Source organism: Protopterus annectens, chromosome 3.part1 (genome assembly GCF_019279795.1).
Source record: "Protopterus annectens isolate FY-2018-M chromosome 3.part1, PAN1.0, whole genome shotgun sequence".
Taxonomy (NCBI): Eukaryota; Metazoa; Chordata; order Ceratodontiformes; family Protopteridae; genus Protopterus; species Protopterus annectens.
In genome coordinates, this window is record NC_056732.1 from 592,986,132 (window position 1) to 593,010,604 (window position 24,473).

Sequence of the window (24,473 nt, forward strand, 5' to 3'; positions counted from 1 at the left end):
GGCATTGCAGGCCAATTTAAGAGGGATTGTGACAAATATTTGCCCCATCTGTTGTTTGCTTACAGAGAGGTGCCCCAGGAATCCACAGTTTTTTCTCTCTTTGAGTTGCTGTATGGGCATAGAGTGAGGGGACCTCTATATTTGATTTGTGATTAATGGGAGTGTGAGTGTGAATTCCACACAGAGTTTGTTGTGGCATATGTCCTACACCTCAGGACAAGGCTCAGGGAACTCATGGGCTTGGCTCAGGAGAACCTGGCAGAAGCCCAACAGTAGAAAAAGGTTTGGTATAACAGGAATGCTCAAGCTAGAGAGTATGCTGTGAGACAGCAGGTTATGGTTCTCATTCCTGTCAGACACAACAAGCTGCAGGCAGCATAGAAGGGACCCTTCATAGTGGTAAGGAAGGTCAGTGATGTTAACTACATGGTAGAACTGCTAGGCAGGAGGTAGGGGCACAAATTGTACCATGTTAATATTATGAAACCTTACCATGACAGAAAGGCCCTTGTGCTGAGTATATGCAGTGGATGGCAGGAGGAGTCTGAGGAGGATCTGGTGACTGATGTCATCAGTGAAGCTCAGACAGACAGTTCAGTGGAAGGGGTAGTAATGCCCCAGCAGTTATCCCCTACACAGGTTACAGAAATCTGAGCAGTGTTACAGGAGTTTGGGGCATGTTTACTGGGAAACTGTGGTGTACTCACCTGGTGCAGCACCATGTGGATACAGGACCCCAAAGGCCTATTAGGCAGGCCCCTTATAGGGTGCCTGAGAGAGTCAGGCATACTCTGAGGGAGGAGATACAGGAAATGTTGGAACTAGGCTTAATTCAGGAGTCCAGCAGTCCCTGTGCCTCCCCAATGGTGCTGGCACCAAAGAAGGATAGTGTGGACTACAGGAAATTAAATATTCACACAGAGTCAGGTGCTTACCCCTTACCTAGGACAGATAAAGCCCTAGGGCAGCTGGTTGAGGCTAAGTATCTTACCACTATTGATCTTACCAAGGGCTGCTAGCAGGTGCCCTTGACTCCCAATGCTAGAAAGAGGTCAGCCTTTGTGAATCCTTTAGGTTTGTATGAGTTCACAAAGATGCTGCTCTTTGGAATGAAAAATGCCCCAGTGACTTTTCAAATGCTGGTAGTTCATATCCTAGCAGAAGCAGGAGATTTTATTCTTGCTTAACTGGATGGTATTGTCATCCACAGTCATTCCTGGCAAGAGCACCTTCAGCATGTCAGGGACCTGCTATGCAGACTATAGAGGGCAGGGTTGACCATTAAGTCCTGTAAGTGTCAGGTGGGTATGGCCGAGGTCTCTTACCTGGGACATAAAATGAAGAGTGGTAAGATCAGACCAGGATCTGCTAAAGTGGAAGCCATTCAGGCATGGCCTGCCCCTGTTACTATAAAGCAGATGAGGGCATTCTTAGGGACACCAGATTACTACAGAAATGCTGTCCCTAATTATAGTACCATATGTGCTCCCCTCACAGATCTGACAAGGAAAAACAGGCCAGATAAGGTAATGTGGACACCAGCATGTGAGCAACCATTCCAGAAGCTTAAAGGAGCTTTAGGAGGACCCCCTGTGTTAGAGAGTTCAGATTACAACAAAGAATTTTTGTGCAGGTGGATGCTTCAAACCATGGGGTGGGGGCAGTACTCAGCCAGGTTTCCTCAGATGAAGAAGAGCACCCAGTGGTACATCTCAACTGTAGGCTCCAACCCAGGGAGGAACACTGTGCAGCTGTAGAAAAGGAATGTCTAAACATAATGTGGGCACTGCAGAAACATCAGTCTCATTTATATGGAAGAAATTCACTGTAGTTACATACTACAATTCCCTTAACATGGATACATCAAGCCAGCCAGAAAAATGCTAAGTTACTAAGGTGGAGCCTAGGATTCCAGGCATATGATATGACAGTGCATAACCACAGTGGGGTTAGCAATGCCAATGCAGATGGGCTCTCAAGACAAGGGATGGGGTAATGTATTCCCAGACAGGCTCATTCCTCTCAAGAAATGTTTCTCAATGGTTACTTGAAAAACTAGCTTGAGTCTTGGAGGGGGTGGGTGTAACAAAGGGAAATACTGCCAACACAGCTATCTGGAAGTTTGTAAATAATTATATATCATTTGTGAATATTAACATGATTCCTATAAGATGCTTGTGTTATAACTGTATTAGAACTGTATGTCATGTGCATATCAAACTGGTTTGTACAGATATGTATGTTAAAAAGGTATTTTATAAAGTGCTTATGCTTAAAATGTAACCACAGTGTGCACTGCTGGAAGAGAACAGAAATGTAGATGCACTGTAACTGTTTAAATGTATATATTTTAAGAGTGGAAACTGGAATATAAGAAGTTAACTTCAGAAAAATAACAAATTAAATTACTTTATGGTTAAGCAATAAAACATAGTATCTTTCATTTTTCAATGAGCTAGAGACATAATGTCTATACTAAGGAGCTTTCTGTATTGCCTTTAGGATGAAATAATTACTAGTTTTGAAACGTGGATGAATGTAGTTGTTTTTTGACTTCCAGCATCTGCCAGAGATCTGCGGTCTATGTATTTTCACAGGTAGATTCTAAATATTAAGTAGCTGATAAGGAGTTGGCTGGAGGCAGTGATAACTATCTTATAGTCTGGGCAAAAGGGGGCATAGCTAGTAAACCTGTGCCACCCTTTCCCCTGGTATGTGTGTGTGTGTGTGTGTGTTTGTGTGTGTGTGTGTGTGTGTGTGTGTGTGTGTGTGTGTGTGTGTGTGTGTGTGTGTGTGTGTGTGTGTGTGTGTGCGCGCGTAAATCAAACCTTAAAGATTGTGTGCGTCAGCTATTTGGGCAGGGTCACAAAGCACTGGTTGGACAGAGAGGGTGCTGGAGGTCTTGGCTTCACCACTTAGCTGAGATCTCAACTCTATAGCTGTATCAGTGGGGAGTCTTATTGGGGATCTGGAGAAAGTGGTAGGAACCAGCCCTGGACCAGTTGTGGTCTCTGTGTGGTCTTAAGGGTAATTGCACTTGATACAGGGAGCTGTGTCTGGAAATACTGTGTGTACTTCTCATCCTCCCAGTGTACATCCTCCACTGTTGCCATTGGTGAGGATTGAGGCTCCTTGATTACTGGTCCAGTGGTGGGTCATCACACCTACCTATCTTATTTATGTATTGATAGAGTTTTAGTTCATTTAACTGTCTGTTTGAGATACCATTTGTTCTAAGAAGGTATAAGAAGTCAAAGATAGTTGTATCTTTCAAGGCTTGAAAGGCTAGACACAGATCTCCATGAAAGAGTCTATAAGAGAACGTGTAAAGAGAGAGGATTACTAATTTGTCCTCATAACAAAGATTGTTAAAGCTATTATGAATCTCTGAGGTCTCCCAAGTTGAGTTATATGCTTAGACAAATACATGCCAAAAGGTACATTATATTCATTATTGTTTCTGATGAGGTATGAGTAAAGAGAAACTAAGACTTCTATGGACCTAGTGGAGATAAGCCAGACAGAAGGCTTTCCAAACTATAGCTGAGACATGATGGTCACATGATAAGGTATTATCAACAAGTACTCCTTGATCCCTTATGACAGATTCTGATTGGAAAGTTGTGTCACTTATATGTGTTATGTGAAAAAGTTCTGTTTTCCAAAATGAACTATGCTACATTTTTCATATTTAATTTGATGCCATTATTCTTTCATTAATTATTAATATGGTCCAAATCATGCTTCAGCAATTGTGACTCAGTGAAAGATCAAATAACAACACCCAATTTACAGTCATCTGCAAACTTAGATAACCAGTGGCCAAAAGTGTTGGCCTGAAGGCCTGAGAAATATATACACAATAGAAAAGGGTCCAACTCTGGGCCCTGTGGTACACCACTGGTAACTTTTTTTTTTCAGAAGTGGCACCTGTGAATGTAACCACATGGGTTCAGTAGACAACCAGTGAGTTATCCACTGCATAACACAGGAATCTATATTCATATTTACAAGTCTGTCTATAATGCCTGCATAGGGAATAGTGTCAAAGGTCTTGGCAGGTCTAGATATGCTGCATGTACTGCATAACCACTATCCACTGTTTCTGTTATTTTTTCAAAGAAATTAATGAGGTTAAAGAAGTAGAACCTTCCTTATACATATTTGAATTGATGAGGACACATGGTTAAGACACTTTCAATGTACAAATTAATGATGACTGAGATAATACACTGTATAGGTCTATATTTACCAGGGTCTATAGTCAGGCCATGCTTGTATAATGGCCTTGCCATGGCTCTGTTTGAGACTTTAGGAATGTAACCAGTTGCGAGGCTTAGATAAGAAAGATAAAAATAGTTTTTACTGAGGATGATGGTGATCATGTCTTGGAAACACACTACATACTGAGATCAGGACTGGCAGTACACTGGAACAACAGTTTCCAAAAAACAGAAACTACTTCATCCTATGGCTGTCATCGATGCAGTGGCATGACCAGTCTGACTGAGTAAGGTGAGCAGTGAGCATACCTAGCAAGCTTATCTTCAGTAACCAAGCCAACTCCAGGTGAATGGGGGCAAATTACTCCACTTCTGCATATATGCACAGTATTGTCATGAATAAGTCTGTGTGTGAGTGCTGCTTTTAATATTATTTTTGTATTACACAATGTGTGCTTCATCTGTGAATTTGACGCACTTTGTAAGTTAGGAGTTGTGTCATTTTCATATCTTTTCAGATCTGTATTATTCTGCTGTACTTATACAATTACGTATTAATACCTTGACTGTGTTTTGCAATGGTGTCTAAATATCTTACTTGCAAAAATGATACAATCTCCCGTTTGCACATCTTGTGCAATGAATATTATTATCTACAATCCTGCTTTTAAACATGTCAACCATTAATTAGTTGCTGTCCAGCTTTACATTAAGAATACTTCCCTACCTCAAAAGCAGACTGAAAAATAAATGTATTTATATTATTTTGCTGTTTACCTGTATTCAAAGTTATTGTTTCTTACTGATACACAACACTGCTATTTTAGCCTCATTTCTACGTTCTGTTTCTCCTCTTCAATATTTATTTAAGTTGTTGCAAAGCAGAAATACCGCTGACTATGATTAAACTTTTAAATGCATTCTATATTTTCTACATCCTGAACGGACTTTTACTTGCCTGATGGATTTAAAAGAACTGTTCACTGCAGTGATATTACTAAAAGCGTGTTTTCATTTTTAGTGGAAACATAGTTAAAATGATTATTAAGTATATCTCGAAAAAAACTGTGCCACCCATTCCAGTGTCTCTGTTAATTTTCAATAAAATAATGTTACATATTTTCGGATTCTTCTGAACATAAAATGTATGTCATATGAACATAATCAAAAATGAACACCTCCACTGTTTATTCCACAGTTAGCAAACTTGATATCAGTTTAATGGTTGCCATACAGTATGTGTATTTGCAGCAAAAATATGTTATGCATAAAATATTTAATAATCATGTAGACTTTCACAATGAATAAATGCAAACCCTAAAGGTTGTTGTGCAACAGCCTTCTCTGTTCCCTACAATGTACATATAATGCATACAGCAGAAAGTTTTTCCTCCTTAGTGAAAACTATTTTATGCTTGTGTATCCCTGTCTTAACTAGACCTTCATAAAGCTAACTGCCATACCACTTAATAAGTTTCAAGATGCATACATTTTTGATTTAAACCCTTCTGAAAATTGTGATAGCCCTTTTACATGCCCCATGCATGCTTATTTTATTTAAAGTTCACAATCAGTTATACTTATCCTATAAGAAATCATGTTTATAATTCACATTACAAAAAAAAAATATTTCCCCTCATGTTGTTCCTTCATCCCTATTAGTAGGCCACCATTGCTTTAATAAATATCTCATAATATCCCTTTATACTTCCCTTTTAAAATCATCAGTCAACCATCACAAATGCAGTAGAAAATATTATTCAAATTTTCTTGTAACACAGCATTAAGATAATTATAATATAAAAGCTATAAAGCTTTTGAAGATGGACTGACATCTGTTTTGAAGAAAAAATATGTTAGTTTGCTATTGTACCTTCCAAACTACAAGGCATCAAACAAGATTTATAATACCTTGTTAACTAAACAGATACCATAGTAAAACTGGAAAAAAAAAGAAAATCAGAATTAAGACAAAGGTCTTACAAGGTATGCATACTCAATCCAGTTACTTACCAGCTGCAATCAGCCAAATATCCAATTATCTTATTAAAGTCTAATCCCAAGCTGGTACTTTACAAGTACATGCAGAATTTAACTATCACCTACGATTGTTTAGATTTTGTTTTTGGCAATGACCATCTAACTGAAATAACATTTGCCAAGATAAATGACCTAAACAGACAATGTGAACAGTCTCCTGAAGGTTTTTAGTATGAAATAACGGTGTTTGAAAAATAGCATATCACAATATTTACATTTTTACAGCTAAGAAATCACATCACTTTAATCCATAGCTCTCACATATGAAAAACACAAATAATAATTAGGTGTAAAGGTGCCAAGTTAAAGACACTTAAAATACTGGTATTCACAACTTCTCAAAAATGCCAAATATTTAGTTGGGACAGATGCCCCTCCTCCCTAAAAAACAGTGAAATTTCAAAGGTATTCTTTACCACAGATGATAATCCATGAAAATTATTTCAGGTGTTTATTCCATGTTCATTTTTTGAAGTTCCTTGAGTAGAAGTTGAATGTTCAAGGACCTTAAATGCAATACTCAAAACTATGGAACTGTATACTAACGGTAACACAGGGCTTCCAGAAATTATTGTTTATACTCCAAGTTACAACAATCCAGATGTTAGTATATATAAATAACAGCAGTAAGGGGGGGGCACCCCCCACATTATTATGACTGAGGGAGAAGCACCCTGTAAATCATTTGAAAAGTGTAACATTGAGTTTCAAAATTCTTTTTTATTCTGTTTAAATCTGAGTTTATTCCTTGAAGTGTCTGGAATTGAATGATCAGGTCTTGCATTCCTGAAAGGGATTCTAGTCCACTATGCCTATGTCCATAGCTCATTTGGGAACCTGAAATCATGCCACTGACGATAATGACTGTATCATCTCCTCTAAGCAAAGAAGTCACATTTTTTAAACTATTTCTGCCAGTGAAAATACATATAGGAGAATGCATGTCATAATATTGGGTTTGGGCATTTCTCCTATAGGTCATCCATTATTTTTTCAACTGTCCAAATAATTTTTATTCAAAGCTTGATAAGTAAATACTAAGCTATCAGTCTGCAGACTATTACAAGCCTAGCCAATAACCAGAGCTCAGAATCAAACCTTGTACCTTGCAGCTGTGTGATAAAGGCTTTACCCATTATGTCAACCCCTTTCCCTTTATGATGACCCTCCCCTTATGCCAACTCCTTCCTATCTTTTAGGTTGCTAAAAATCTGCTTGAGGTGATATATAAAGGATAATGACAGAGATAAGTGATTTGACTACCAGTTTCAAGATGAAAATGGTTTTCTACAAGTATTTATTTCATCAGATATTGTGAAAATTATTTTCATTGACTGAAAGGAAATGACCTTCCAGAAGCTTCACATACTAATAAGAGGCAAAATGAAAAACAATTTCTAGAGTTTAAAGATGTATACTCCAATAAATTACATCAGAGTATAGTCATTCGCTTCCCAAAATTGCAATAAAAATGTGCCCCTTCTGCAGGTTAAACAAAAAATACACACAGAAAACAAATTTCAGAAGGAAAAACAAAGTCATTCACTGCACTTTCCAAGTAACCTGAACCTGATATATACATTGATATGCTCAGCAAACTGCAAGGATGCATTTATTAGATTTACAAATATAAGATTTGCATAGCTCTGCTAATATGGGGAACTATACAACAGGAAGAACCTGGGCACAAGCAGTAAGTGCTGTAGCCAAAAGGGTCCTTTAATGCACTCATGAGAACATTCGAAATAATGAGGAAAGTCCTTACTATAAGCTAATTTGCATGTCTCTGAATTGCTCAGTCATTACCCCTCTCATTAACAAGAACTTTGCTGCAGTTGTCATCACTGGCAGCCCATGCATCATGCTGACCCCCCCCATAGAATAACATTACTACAACCTAAAATAATGATTGTGCTAACTAATGTTTCTGTAAGTAGATATCAAAACATCTGAAACTGTGCAAAAGTGTATTTTAGTGATAATTGTTTCAGAAGCCATTACAGTCCTGAAGATAGAGTTCCCTCCAAACATCTACGATAATAAATTTGTGAATATGTCTACCGAAAGTCTCTGTCACTTTGATGACTCTTAGAGGAGTTTTATCAAGTACAGAGACTATACAACAATGAAATAAGCAAAATAATAACTGATTAATCCCATTCCAGAGATGTTCTATTTAAGCAGGAGAATCTATTTTCTAATTGACCAAGAGAATCTATCTAAAAATTGCTAATCGCCAATTATTGCAAAGTGGTGTGAAACAAAAGTAGTCCTATTTGACCATATTCTCCTAGCCAGGCTTTAACTTTAGACCACTGCAAAGAGTTAACTCCTTTCTTCTTGATTTAGCACAGTCAACACATCCCCATTCTTATGCATATTTTAGTATCTGATTTACATTCCTTTTTTCTTTTTCTGTATCTTGAGTAAAACAACTTGATACCCAATCATTTCTTTCCGCTTTAATATAGACATGCCCCGGATTCAGCAAGCAGCCGTGCAGGAATAAGTTTTCCTGCATGGCAGGGACCGTTCCTGTTCAGCATGGCAGTGCCATGCATATGTATTAAGGCATGTTGCCGTGCTGTAAAATGGACATGCTTCTGTGTACAAGCACAGGGGGTGTGTCTGAGAGCAGAGCTCTCACAATACACATGCCCTGCACTCCAAAATTGCTGTTCGGCAATTTAAAACAAGTGAGAATGCTCATAATACCCTCAACCCATCGGGGTAAGAAATCTGTGCAAAGCCATAAGGGACAATCATCCCTACCAAGCCAAAAGTTGATAGAACAACAGATTTAGCATAAGCAAATAGTGCACACCTCCCAACCCATCAGAGTAAGGAATGTGGACAAAGCCATAAGGGACGATTGTCCCACAAAGCAGAAAGTTGATAGAATAACAGGTTCAGCATTAAAATGGATATTCTGAAGGGTACAAATAAAAAAAAAACACAACAAATAAATATCTTTTTTTATATATGCAATAAAGTTTAAGTGTAGCTGCATGGGTCTGCCCGTTGCTTAGCTACGCTTAGCCCAGCTGAAACAGCTCAATAAGTTAAAAAGCAATAGACAGCCATTGTAAGCATAAGTGCAGTAGTGTAGTGGCTAGAGTGTATACTTTGAATGTAGTCATTCAAGATTTGAGCCTCATTAAATCCATTTCTGTTTTGTATGTGTAAATATTAAAATTTTCATATTTTGCGTATTTATGCAAGAAGTAACTGATTTTTCTCAACCAGAGTAGTGTATTAGTCCCAGATGTGAGGTGTTAGTGTAATAAACTAGTGAAACCCCCATATAAACACAAGTGCCACATACAGTATAGTCACGCAAGAATAAATTAATCACAGCACATTGGGGGATGTCAGGGTAGGTAAATAAATCTATATTATGTAATGAATGATGAATCAATCCCATACAGGTGGTAGACTAATATAATAAAACATAAGCAATGTTAAGCACTGCACAGCTATGTTGACTGGGTGCAAGCATTGTGTACATATAAATACTAAGCAATGGATAGCCCACTAAGTGGATTTGCCCATTGGTAAGCAATGCTGAACCTTTCCCTTTGAGCACTGTCAACTTTAGCTAAGCAGGTTTGCCTGTCGCTTAGCTTATCTCAGCATTTTCAAAGCCATCCAATCATGGCAAAGGGCAAGGATTCGGTCATATTTAAACCCCGCAGGCAGGAATACAGCTCATAACTGGTTGTAGCTCTCCACTGTAGGCAGTATGGCAGGTGATGGAGAGTGCATGCACTTTCGGACACAGTGCTGGGGCATACAGGAGTCCAAGGTCATGGTAGGACTCCTGGTAAAAAAACATGACGTGAGACTGCTGCAGGTCCAGTACCAGGGCTCCCAATATAAAGCGTAAGCCTGGGAAAGTCTCGCCCATGATCTCACCAGTGCCACTGGTATCCCTCGGACTGGTTATCAGGTCCGGCACCATTATGCCATCTTGAAATGGAGGAAGAGGGAGCTCTTGGAACAGTGGGTCCAAGAAGCAAGAGACAGAGGAGATGTTCCAGCAGTGTGTAAGTATTCATAGCAACAATTGTTTACCAAAGTCCAGCCTGTGTATGTGATGGATAGGTATGCATAAATGTTTCTCTATTTTCATTACAGCTGCAGCTGAGCGGGCTGTGAACTAGGAAGCCCATGCCAGCAGGTTGTAAAGGCTGCATCGTGAGGCTGGTGAGTAACAATCCTGCTTGTAGTAGTCATAACAAATAAATATAAAGAAGTAAAATGTCACCTGGAACTATAAAAATGTGTATGGTTTCCACTGAATAAACCAGACAATATGACAGTAAAAGTCCCATATAGGTCATATTTAAATAAAAGTGTAACTGCCTGGCAATAAAGTTCTAAATCCTGGACTGGTTGTGTCTACTCTGGTATTGTATGGCCTTTCATGTTGCATTCACCAAGATCTGGTATGTGAATAGTACTGTGTCAACTGTTTCTCACACTGTGCTACATAAAAATATATATCTAGGAATGTCTGTATAAGAATGTTGTAATTACAAGGTCAGATTGTGCAACCAAGAGAACTTAGACAGAAAACACAAAAGGAAAGACAGCACTTTATAAATAACTCACTCTGATGAAATGCAGATTATTGTATTTTTAGCACACACAGCCATGGTTCGAATCCCGGGAGTGGTAGTAAGCTGTATGGATAATCATACTTTTCAACTGTACAGATTTGTACAGAATGTCCAGATTTTTGCCTCATATTTTGACCTGTTCCTCTATTTTCCTGGCAAATCACTGGGATGATCTCAGGATTGTAGTCACTAAATAATGACATTCATTTGCGTTTAATAAGACTTCAGATCCTTCAGAAAATGTATATTAAAACAAATCCTGTTACTCTAGCAACTTTCTAAAAGTGTATAAGAGCAATATTTAAAATATGTCCCTATTTGTACCCCCATTTTGTCAAGCTTTGTACAGATTTTTTTGCATTAAGAGGTAGAGAGCTATGTGCTGAATTATAACTAGGAATCTGGGAATATGTATAGAAACAGTCAGGTAGTGTTAACAAACATTCCCTCCGCACGTCTGCCATGTAAGAGAAGTAGAATGTAGCTATAAGACAGTTGAAGTATACACTGTGTACAAACATACCACTGCCCAAACCAAGGCCATAGGGTATTGTAATAATACCTGTAGAGTAATGATTAGAGCTATGATCATTAAAGTTGTGAGTACTGCAAGGATATACAAGTTGTTAATTGACATCTCTCTCTCTCACTCCCACTATATCTGCAACAATAATCTAAGCACACAAATCAATGGGTATGTTTTACACTGAACCTACTGTTGGGATATATATCCTATTGTTCAACAAATATTGAAATGTGTTTCTATTAATGTTCCATGTTGAAATACTATCATTGATGGCCTATTGCTATCAATGTAACCTGCATGCTGTTATAATGGCCACTGTGGTTCCATATATGCATGTGTTGTGTTTGCTAAGCAACTGTTCCAAATCTGTTGTTTTGGGTTAATGGGAATATCTATGCATGCTGTTATAAATAACCCTGGACTGTTGACTATTACTAGCCCACATATTTTCTAAAACTGTAACACTGTAAAACTGTAGCATGTTTGGGAAGACAGGTCCCAGTGGACCCACCTCTCCCACCTCATCTGGCCATAGCATGGGCCCCAGCATATCTGGGACCCACCTCGGGACCTCTTCGTCCGCTGGTCCTGCACCACCTTTGGATGGAACCGCCTCAGGGGATGGGGCTCACCCCCCCTGAGAGTGGGCATGGACAGGAAGGCATCACCCAAAGCCAGGTCCGGGGTTTGGTGCATAGCAAGCTCCGAAAGGAGTTTGGAGATCTGCTATGCCAGATTGATGGTTGTGTGGTGCAATTAGAAGGTCAGCCTGCCCCTCCTGCTCATCCCCCAGCACAGCCACCTTTAGGGCTGTGAAGGTGCAATGGTGACTGCCATTGCGTGGGGACCTCAGTCCCACTGTTTCTATTTAGGGGCTCATGGGCTTCTGATTTCCAAACACCCCTCCCCATCCAAGGTGTTTACCTCCCACATGTGTCATATACTGCCCCTGTATGCTGTCTTGTCTGTCTTGTCTGTCTTCCTACCAAATCTACCTCCCCAAATATACCTACTATCCTTCCCCTGCATCCCACTCTCACCTTAAAAAAAAGGGCAATCTGTTCCCCAAAAAAAATTTCGCTCAATACATAGCTGTATATTTTGCACATGTATCCACTGGACACATACAATCTGGTCTAACTGGCTTCACAACACATTATTGTTGTCCTCACCTTCTCTCAGGGGTTTGAGTGTCCAAATATACCTCCAAAGTCAATATATATGCACAGTTGTTGCTGTAGAAGAAATAGACAGCTCTGTACCTTCCTTATACTCGTCTTGCACACCCCTAGCTACTTACCCTATTGTCTTTTCCTCTACATGCCCCTTTTCACCACTTCCTATCACCCCTTTTTCTTTATTTTAAAGAAATTAACGCAGGGGTAAGCAGGAGTAAGCACTTTTAAGCAGTAATAAGCGGGATTAAGCATGCTTACGCAGTGCTAAGCAATGCCTACACAGATTAAGCACTTTTCAGGCTGTGTGTAAGCATATTTAACTGGAAATTAGCATTGCTTACTGCCACGCAAACCCATGCAAATCTGCTTACAACTGCTTAAAACTGCCTTAATAACTCTGTATCCAACAGCCCTTGTTCTGCTGATCAACAAGATAATCAACCCTTGCAAATTTCAAACCCAGAATCCTGCAAACCATAGCCACAGCAAGTTACCACTAAGCCATCTGAGCTGTAGATATGTGCGATGTTTCCTGAAATATATCATGCAGCACAGTCATTTAACAGTAGGGAAGATGTATTTATATATGTATATGCATATATATATATATATAAGTCAAAATATATATGACAATAAGTCAACATATCAGTGTAGGGGTGTGCACACACATTCAACTGGCTTACTGTACTGAGTATTAATTCCCATGTTTTCACAGGACAGGTTGTTATGTTCCCTATTGAACTGAGCAGGCTATAGGACACATCACAGGTGGGGATTGTGTTGACATGTGCTTTTGTGGGGTCATGTTCCAATTGCACAACTACCATGCATTGTAACAGGGGTGTGTACACTTTATATCCACTGTGGCTTTATAGAATCAGCAGAACCTGACCTGTACAACTAGCCTCCACCAACGATAGATACTAACGGTAACACAGGGCTTCCAGAAATTATTGTTTATACTCCAAGTTACAACAATCCAGATGTTAGTATATATAAATAACAGCAGTAAGGGGGGGGCACCCCCCACATTATTATGACTGAGGGAGAAGCACCCTGTAAATCATTTGAAAAGTGTAACATTGAGTTTCAAAATTCTTTTTTATTCTGTTTAAATCTGAGTTTATTCCTTGAAGTGTCTGGAATTGAATGATCAGGTCTTGCATTCCTGAAAGGGATTCTAGTCCACTATGCCTATGTCCATAGCTCATTTGGGAACCTGAAATCATGCCACTGACGATAATGACTGTATCATCTCCTCTAAGCAAAGAAGTCACATTTTTTAAACTATTTCTGCCAGTGAAAATACATATAGGAGAATGCATGTCATAATATTGGGTTTGGGCATTTCTCCTATAGGTCATCCATTATTTTTTCAACTGTCCAAATAATTTTTATTCAAAGCTTGATAAGTAAATACTAAGCTATCAGTCTGCAGACTATTACAAGCCTAGCCAATAACCAGAGCTCAGAATCAAACCTTGTACCTTGCAGCTGTGTGATAAAGGCTTTACCCATTATGTCAACCCCTTTCCCTTTATGATGACCCTCCCCTTATGCCAACTCCTTCCTATCTTTTAGGTTGCTAAAAATCTGCTTGAGGTGATATATAAAGGATAATGACAGAGATAAGTGATTTGACTACCAGTTTCAAGATGAAAATGGTTTTCTACAAGTATTTATTTCATCAGATATTGTGAAAATTATTTTCATTGACTGAAAGGAAATGACCTTCCAGAAGCTTCACATACTAATAAGAGGCAAAATGAAAAACAATTTCTAGAGTTTAAAGATGTATACTCCAATAAATTACATCAGAGTATAGTCATTCGCTTCCCAAAATTGCAATAAAAATGTGCCCCTTCTGCAGGTTAAACAAAAAATACACACAGAAAACAAATTTCAGAAGGAAAAACAAAGTCATTCACTGCACTTTCCAAGTAACCTGAACCTGATATATACATTGATATGCTCAGCAAACTGCAAGGATGCATTTATTAGATTTACAAATATAAGATTTGCATAGCTCTGCTAATATGGGGAACTATACAACAGGAAGAACCTGGGCACAAGCAGTAAGTGCTGTAGCCAAAAGGGTCCTTTAATGCACTCATGAGAACATTCGAAATAATGAGGAAAGTCCTTACTATAAGCTAATTTGCATGTCTCTGAATTGCTCAGTCATTACCCCTCTCATTAACAAGAACTTTGCTGCAGTTGTCATCACTGGCAGCCCATGCATCATGCTGACCCCCCCCATTTCATTCTCCCACATACATACACACAGTCAAAGACATAAACACACACACACACACACACACACACACACACACACACACACACACACACACACACACACACACACATGGACACATCCCTGTACCTCTTAAGAGTTTATAGAATATCCCGGATGTAGTCTCTCAAGTTGTCCGTGCCACTCATAAACAACAATCAGTCAATGATACCAGAAATTAGTTTTATTCACTTTCTTGTTCAGAAACTGCATTGTGATGCAACACCTGTTGCTCTGTTAACTTTTTAAGTGGCTTAGAGAACTATTTCTATAATCTCTCTGGTGTTGTCTAAGGTTCCTGCTTTCGCTGCCCAGAAGTCATGAGCATGGCTGTTAAGAGGCATGGCAGCCCCTCCCCCCAAAATGGACACACCTGCTACCCCTTCAAATATCTTTAATTTTCATAACATCTCTACTTTTGCCTCTTATATTTGCCCTGTCTCTCACAGATCATGGAACAATATAGCCAGTCAGTGATAAATGACATTAACATTTCATTCTACTTACTGTTTAGAAATAACCTCAGTTGATCTGTTAGCTTTTTAAGTAATGTAGGGTAATATTTAAAAAGTGACCCTGGTGTCTAGTGTCCCCGCTGCAGTATTACAGAAATGTCTCATTAGTCTAGGAAGAGTTGAGAGGTTTGTAAGCCCCTACACACACACACACACACGCACACACACACACACACACACACACACACACACACACACACACACACACATGCGCGTGCGCGCACACGCGCACACACACAAACACACACACACACACACACACACACACACACACACACACACATAGACACACTCTAGACACCACTCATAACTCTGTAAACACTCATATATGCTGTCACATACATGCATAAATACATACACACTTGACATCACTCTGATACCTATCTGCTAATCTCCCTGACATGTGCGTCTAATGCAGTCACTCCCATTCAAAGTAATGAATGACCATAAGCTTTTGGCCAAGTTAAATAACTCAACTAGCACTGGTGATTTACTCATCTCAACAGCTCTCTAAATCACTCTGCTGTTTAAAGCACTTACCACAGGCATTTCTGAGGAGAGCACATGACTAATTGTCATATGCCTCTCCCTCAAAATGCCTCATTTACATTTATGGTTAGCCAGCGGGACAGCTTATTGTAGTGCTGTGCAGGGTCGGCCTTAGGTCAAGTGGTGCCCTAGATAAAAGAGCTCCACAGAGCCTCCCCCTACACCACCTGGTGCCCCCATCCTGGACTATTTACACCATCCAGTTTACTGGAAAAGTGCCTCTGCTAGAATGGCACCCTAGGCAGCCGCCTGGTTGGCCTATGCCTAAGGCCAGCTATGGCGCTGTGTCTCATTGCATATTAGCACTGCAATAGGGCTGTCTCTGAAACAAAAATGGCTAAAGTTCATAATACATTTTATGAAACAGAAAACACAAGGACTGGGGATCACACATTGGTACCAAGGCACAAAAACTGAAATTAAGTTCCACATAAAAATGGCCTAAAACTGGAAGGGAAGACATGTTTTCAATATAATATCACTGTATAATTACAATATAACATGGTAATCTCTTCAGTATCACATACTCTGAATAGCCTTAGGTGAGATGGTCCCTTAGGTGAAGTACTCCATGCTGCCCGCAATTACCTACTTCTCTTTACACACACACACACACACACACACACACACACACACACACACACACACACACACACGCACATATTAATTTCCCAGCTACTCCTACTGTTATCCCTAGCTCTCCTTACCACTAACATATTACATCATCCAAGATACCTTTTTCTAATCATGGCCTGAACAGAAATTATGAGTAAAAAAAAGAAATTCATCCTTTTTTCTTCATCATTGCTTTTTCCTGCATCGTTTCAAAACAGCCTAATGGCCAAGACTGCATGGTAACAGCTCTGAAATTAATAATACAATTAAACCAAGGGTGTGAGGCCACAGGCCCCCAGAATTAAATTAATAAGGTTGTAGATGCTCTGAGGTACATTGTAGTGCTATTTTCCAAACTTTTGATACATTAATGGCCTGAACAAAAAAATCAAGAGCAAGAGAAGAAATTCTTCTTTTTTTCTTTCTTTCTTTCTTTCTTTCTTTCTTTCTTTCTTTCTTTCTTTCTTTCTTGGAAGAAATAAGTTGTGACTGACAAAACAACAGTATTCAGAATATAAATGTTTGTGAGGATATGCAAATCATATCTTGGAAGAGTGGCTGCCGCTCTATAATCCCCCCCCCAAAAAAAAAAAGATAATTTTTTTGTGTATCCCTCTGATGTTAGATTGAGATGAAAGCACATTTTTTTACAAACTGGGATGTAACTGAAAGAACAAATAGAATGCAGTACCATATGTCAAACTGTTAAGGTTGGACATACGTAAAGAGTATGTTTCCTTACTCCTACTCCCAAGAAGAAAGCACCTGCATATGCACCTGAGGTTTAATTGCGAGGAAAGTGAAAAAATAATGGTCACAGTAAAGTAATCCAATTACTCTTAAATAATATACTGCTGTCTGCCCCTAAACAAGGTTTAGTGACTTGAGAACATTTCTGAGGTTTGTGAGTAAAGTTAAAGAAGTAACAACCACATTGTCCACAGCCTCCACACAAGCTATAGCAACATTCTGTGTACACCCCAAAGGTTTGACTATAAAGAAAGTCAAAGTAGTAATGACCACACTGTCCCCAGGCTCCACATAAAAGCATTGCTGACCTTCTGTACATACCTCTTATCACAGTCAGTTTTAGACAAGATGAAGATCATGGCAGAGGCCTCTGCTGTGTCAAAATCCACTAATGTAGCCTGGGTGTGTGAAGATCACCAGGCCTCCAGATGCTCTGAGGATTTGGCTATTCTGTAATACATTTTATGATGACTTACTCATTTTTTATGAGTGTGTGTGTGTGTGTGTGTGTGTGTGTGTGTGTGTGTGTGTGTGTGTGTGTGTGTGTGTGTGTCTGTGTGTGTTCTTTTATTGCTACCCTGATATGAGTGTGTGTGTGTGTGTGTGTGTGTGTGTGTGTGTGTGTGTGTGTGTGTGTGTGTGTGTGTGTGTGTGTGTGTGTGTGTGTGTGTGTTCTTTTATTGCTACCCTGGGAGGGTTATGTATATATCTGGCAATAGTGTGCATTTGCACAGATAAAAAGCAGTAATATTTCACAAGATATACTGATTTTTCACTCATGCCCGTACATACTGACATTGGCCCTGATAAGCCAGGTCAATGACAACACACGCAGACACACAGACACACACTCATAAAAAATGTTTAGTAAGTCATCATAAAATGTATTACAAAATAGCCAAATCCTCAGACACACACACACACACACACACACACACACACACACACACACACACACACACACACACACACACACACATACAAACATCTTTGGGGTGATGGAGGAATCCAGAGCATATGAATAAATCCACACAGATATACTGAGGGCATGCAGACTCTACACAGAAAAAGCCACAGGGAGTGACTGTTTAAAATAAGTGATTGACAAAAGAGTAGGTTGCTTTCATCCACAGATAGCTTCAATCCCCCACCCCTAGCAGTTATCAGACTTTGTCAGAAAAATGATGGCCAAGTGTTGAATTTCATTTTTCCTCTACAAAAAACAGTAGCCACATATTAAAGCATTCTAAAATTGCTTTTCATAAATGACATTAATTGTACAAAGCCAGGAAGAAAAATAAACAGGGATTACCATTTCCATAACAGATGGTCATAACAACTGTAGTTTAATTATCAGTATACCTCTCAGATATAAGACGCATTAATATAAATAAAAAACAATAAAAATAGCTTTATCAACTTCTTTGCAAAAGAATGAGGGTCAAATCCAAAAATATTGGGTAAACAAAGGGCCAAAAATCAGGGAACAATTTTAATATTGCTTATAGATACTTGGTAAGTTGATAAAATAGCTGTTTTTTATAGCATTCCTTTTCTGACAAAAATGAAGCCAGACACCCAAATGTCTGTCATTATTTAGCAACTCAATTACAACCCTCTACAAATGTCTAGAAAGCCACACGGTACAATGTACAACCCCCAAAAAATGAGAAAGTCTTAAACATTCATAGCTCTCAGTTTATTTGCATAAGAATTAGACACAATACAAAAGTAATGGGGGAGAGAAAAATTCAAAATCAGAGGCAGTTTTTAAATAATAGTCTAATTCAGTTAAAAAGTTAATGGAACAGCAGGTTTAACATCAGCATGTATTTTCAGAACATAAGATATATGAAGCTTTAATGTCTGCCATTATTGTCTCTCTCTCTCTTTAATTCTCAGTGGTTTACCAGAAAAAGCTAATAGAACAACAGATGTCCCATGGACAATGACAAATATAAATTTCTATGTCTGGTATTAGGATAGTACAGAAACAAAATGCAGCATAAGGGATCATTCTAGAAAACCAGACACGGGTGAGAGGAATCAAGGACCATTGGTACGTATGCCATTTGCCCTGCAACTGTGTCCAGCAATGGCCATATCGGGTTGTCAGACCCAATTCAAAAAAAAAAACAACGTACCTCACTCTCTTGCTGGTTGCTCCTACTAAAACCCACACTGAATAACCACTTCTCCTCAGCATTGGTATTTGTGGACTTTTTTCTGATTGCCATCACACAACAATGAGTAGAATGTCAGCACCTCCCATATAGGATGCCATTTGGCTGTGGGCACCTTAATGTCCTTTTATTTATTTATTTGTTTGTTTTTAAGTAAAGAAATTGTGCATTTCTTCAGGAAAAAACAAACAAAACATACAAAGGTGTCCATAAATGACTGGTGTCCTATGTATTCACCTATGCATAATATGTCAGTATTTTATCTCTTTGGTGGTACTTTATTTGATGACTTGGACTTCAACCTCATACAAGAAAAAATAACTATGGTAGTTTATCACATCACCTAACAATACATACATATACATATACAGATGGAAAGATATAGATATACTATCAACTCTGCCACAATATTTAGGGTATCATGAATGAAAACTCAACAACAAGGAGGATAAACCAGCATCAACACACTACATGGCTCAACTAAAACTTGTAGTAACAAATCCTCTTAAAACAGCATTGTGGAGGTATGCAGGAATAATCCATTCACTTAGATACCCAGGACTAAAATGGAAAAACTTTATTCAATAAAACACTACAAATGCATTAACTGACTCACATTTTCTTCCTGCTCTTAAAACTTTAATACATAATGATGCATCCAATATCCTGTTGTATTTATACTCTATCTCATTCTGGTGCTTGCCTATATTGTTTCCTCTTTATCTAAAGTTAAGCTATTGATTCAAGGCATATTAGACACTACACTGCATTTATCAGGCTTTGAAAGTCAGACTGGAAGACCTAGGCCAAAACTGCTCAGTTTATACCTCAGTATTATAAACACTAGATACTGTTTTAGTGCCAATCAAAAAAGGGGTGCACAGTACAGAATTAATCAGACTTTACAGATCATGATATTACTGACATTTCTTTACAATTCACTGAGATAACTAAGGCATGTTGACACTGGAAAATTAAATATAAGTTTACCTTTCTAGCAATTTTAAACATATTTGCTTCAGAATCATAGAACTCTTAAAGTGAATGGGATTATTAGTCAGATTTCAGTACATTATTATAAGATACTTTTTTCAATTTCTGCAATGTTGTGAATAACTGAACCTATTGTGACCACAACATTGTTGGTGATATAACTCCAGTTTGAGTACAAATATTGTAGCAAATGGTAATATTAAAAATTTGTCAAGCAGTATATATTTCAATTTACAACTGATATTGAGTGACTACAGTCACTTATTTGATGCTCATGTTTTCTTGGCAGTAAATTAAAGAGTGAGCAGTTGTTTTTTCAAACAAAATAATTATTAAAACTCACAATCTAAAACCTATTTTACCCAACAATCCAATAATACTTTACAATATCTTTTTTACAGTAATAGTAATGCATACTGTTAAGCAAACAAAATAAGAAATACATTAGTAATTGTTTTATTCTTTCATACCCGTGTTTTTACAGATGTGTTTACCAAGCAAACTATTAGATTTATTAAATGGATTAAGCAAAACCTTGTACTCCAATTCTTGGTACAGTCATCTAGCCTTTGAAAATGCAAAGCAGAAAACTGCTCCAAGAGATACAAACATATATAGAAATGGTTAAGTTACACATTTTAGGTATTTTACACAATGTCCAAAAAACATGATTGTATTTTTGTAGTAAGTTGATGTGTAAGCCCGAACCTATGTTATCAAATAGACTGTCCCATTTATCAATAACCTTGGGAAAGTGCCAAATCATATGAAGTTAACCAATTTACACAATTGTTACAGTTCAGACATGCACTGGAATTTAATCTTATTTGGTAAAGTCCTTGAGATGAGTAATGACATAAATGCAGTGATTTAAATTATGTAAATGTTAAAGGTGAAGGCAAGTTATTATTGGTAAAATTGAAAGAATATAGTGCTGATCCTTTTTTCGTAATGCATTGTACTAAACACATTGATGGCTTCCTTTTAAGTGTTTGAAATACATGTGGATTGCTATCTAATGAATCCTTATACAATCAGGTTTAGAATATTTATATTTTGCTTTGGTTGGTTTGGTGAACAAACTGATCATTCCCCCTCAATGTTATTTCTAATGTTTGAAATGATTGAAGAAACTTGCATACATGACAACATTTTATACCAAGTCTTAATTTATTGAAAATCCAAAATAGGTGTAAGACATTACCTCTGAAAATCTCAGCAGTCTATAGTAAATATATATTTTCCTTTTATCAATTTCAGAAAATGGTTTGACTCTCTAATGATTAAAACTCAGTCTGAGTGCCAAACCTTTCTTATAAAAGAAAGGATAAGTCTTGTTCGTGTTGTCTATTCATTACCCACCTTTATAAGCCTCTAGGATCACACAATTTTTAGGTAATGTCTTCAGTAAGTCTTAAATGAAAAAAGATATATAACATCTAGCTCTGTAACTTTAATTGGTCCGGGAACAGATTTATATATCAAATCCTACCAAGCTACAACTGAAATGGAATAATTATGGCACAGAGACCCATACTCCCATTTGTTAGGAACCACCAACTTCTAGAATCTTTTGAATCTTAAATAAAAATTGAACTTATGTAAATAATATAATATATTACATTATATAAATAATGCAATATATCTTTGTATGGAAGATGTCAAATAATGACAATGCTATCAGTGCATCCACTCTTTTATGCATTTCAACTCTTTACATTTATCTATAAGATCCTTGTATACTTGTTCCTGTCATTCATTGTTTCTTTATTCTGGAATAAATCTTGATTTCTTACCCATACTTTAAAATATTCATATTTACTGAACATAACATCATTTGTTACGAGTCTTTTTTCCAGTATTCAGTAATAGCTTTTCCCGACTTAAATATGAATTTGTTATCTTTCAATAAAAATGGACAGAACCTTCAAGGAACACAAGGTGATAAAGTTAAATCTGATAATTCCAGAATAACATTACTACAACCTAAAATAATGATTGTGCTAACTAATGTTTCTGTAAGTAGATATCAAAACATCTGAAACTGTGCAAAAGTGTATTTTAGTGATAATTGTTTCAGAAGCCATTACAGTCCTGAAGATAGAGTTCCCTCCAAACATCTACGATAATAAATTTGTGAATATGTCTACCGAAAGTCTCTGTCACTTTGATGACTCTTAGAGGAGTTTTATCAAGTACAGAGACTATACAACAATGAAATAAGCAAAATAATAACTGATTAATCCCATTCCAGAGATGTTCTATTTAAGCAGGAGAATCTATTTTCTAATTGACCAAGAGAATCTATCTAAAAATTGCTAATCGCCAATTATTGCAAAGTGGTGTGAAACAAAAGTAGTCCTATTTGACCATATTCTCCTAGCCAGGCTTTAACTTTAGACCACTGCAAAGAGTTAACTCCTTTCTTCTTGATTTAGCACAGTCAACACATCCCCATTCTTATGCATATTTTAGTATCTGATTTACATTCCTTTTTTCTTTTTCTGTATCTTGGAGTAAAACAACTTGATACCCAATCATTTCTTTCCGCTTTAATATAGACATGCCCCCGGATTCAGCAAGCAGCCGTGCAGGAATAAGTTTTTCCTGCATGGCAGGGACCGTTCCTGTTCAGCATGGCAGTGCGCCATGCATATGTATTAAGGCATGTTGCCGTGCTGTAAAATGGACATGCTTCTGTGTACAAGCACAGGGGGTGTGTCTGAGAGCAGAGCTCTCACAATACACATGCCCCTGCACTCCAAAATTGCTGTTCGGCAATTTAAAACAAGTGAGAATGCTCATAATACCCTCAACCCATCGGGGTAAGAAATCTGTGCAAAGCCATAAGGGACAATCATCCCTACCAAGCCAAAAGTTGATAGAACAACAGATTTAGCATAAGCAAATAGTGCACACCTCCCAACCCATCAGAGTAAGGAATGTGGACAAAGCCATAAGGGACGATTGTCCCACAAAGCAGAAAGTTGATAGAATAACAGGTTCAGCATTAAAATGGATATTCTGAAGGGTACAAATAAAAAAAAAACACAACAAATAAATATCTTTTTTTATATATGCAATAAAGTTTAAGTGTAGCTGCATGGGTCTGCCGTTTAGCTACGCTTAGCCCAGCTGAAACAGCTCAATAAGTTAAAAAGCAATAGACAGCCATTGTAAGCATAAGTGCAGTAGTGTAGTGGCTAGAGTGTATACTTTGAATGTAGTCATTCAAGATTTGAGCCTCATTAAATCCATTTCTGTTTTGTATGTGTAAATATTAAAATTTTCATATTTTGCGTATTTATGCAAGAAGTAACTGATTTTTCTCAACCAGAGTAGTGTATTAGTCCCAGATGTGAGGTGTTAGTGTAATAAACTAGTGAAACCCCATATAAACACAAGTGCCACATACAGTATAGTCACGCAAGAATAAATTAATCACAGCACATTGGGGATGTCAGGGTAGGTAAATAAATCTATATTATGTAATGAATGATGAATCAATCCCATACAGGTGGTAGACTAATATAATAAAACATAAGCAATGTTAAGCACTGCACAGCTATGTTGACTGGGTGCAAGCATTGTGTACATATAAATACTAAGCAATGGATAGCCCACTAAGTGGATTTGCCCATTGGTAAGCAATGCTGAACCTTTCCCTTTGAGCACTGTCAACTTTAGCTAAGCAGGTTTGCCTGTCGCTTAGCTTATCTCAGCATTTTCAAAGCCATCCAATCATGGCAAAGGGCAAGGATTCGGTCATATTTAAACCCCGCAGGCAGGAATACAGCTCATAACTGGTTGTAGCTCTCCACTGTAGGCAGTATGGCAGGTGATGGAGAGTGCATGCACTTTCGGACACAGTGCTGGGGCATACAGGAGTCCAAGGTCATGGTAGGACTCCTGGTAAAAAAACATGACGTGAGACTGCTGCAGGTCCAGTACCAGGGCTCCCAATATAAAGCGTAAGCCTGGGAAAG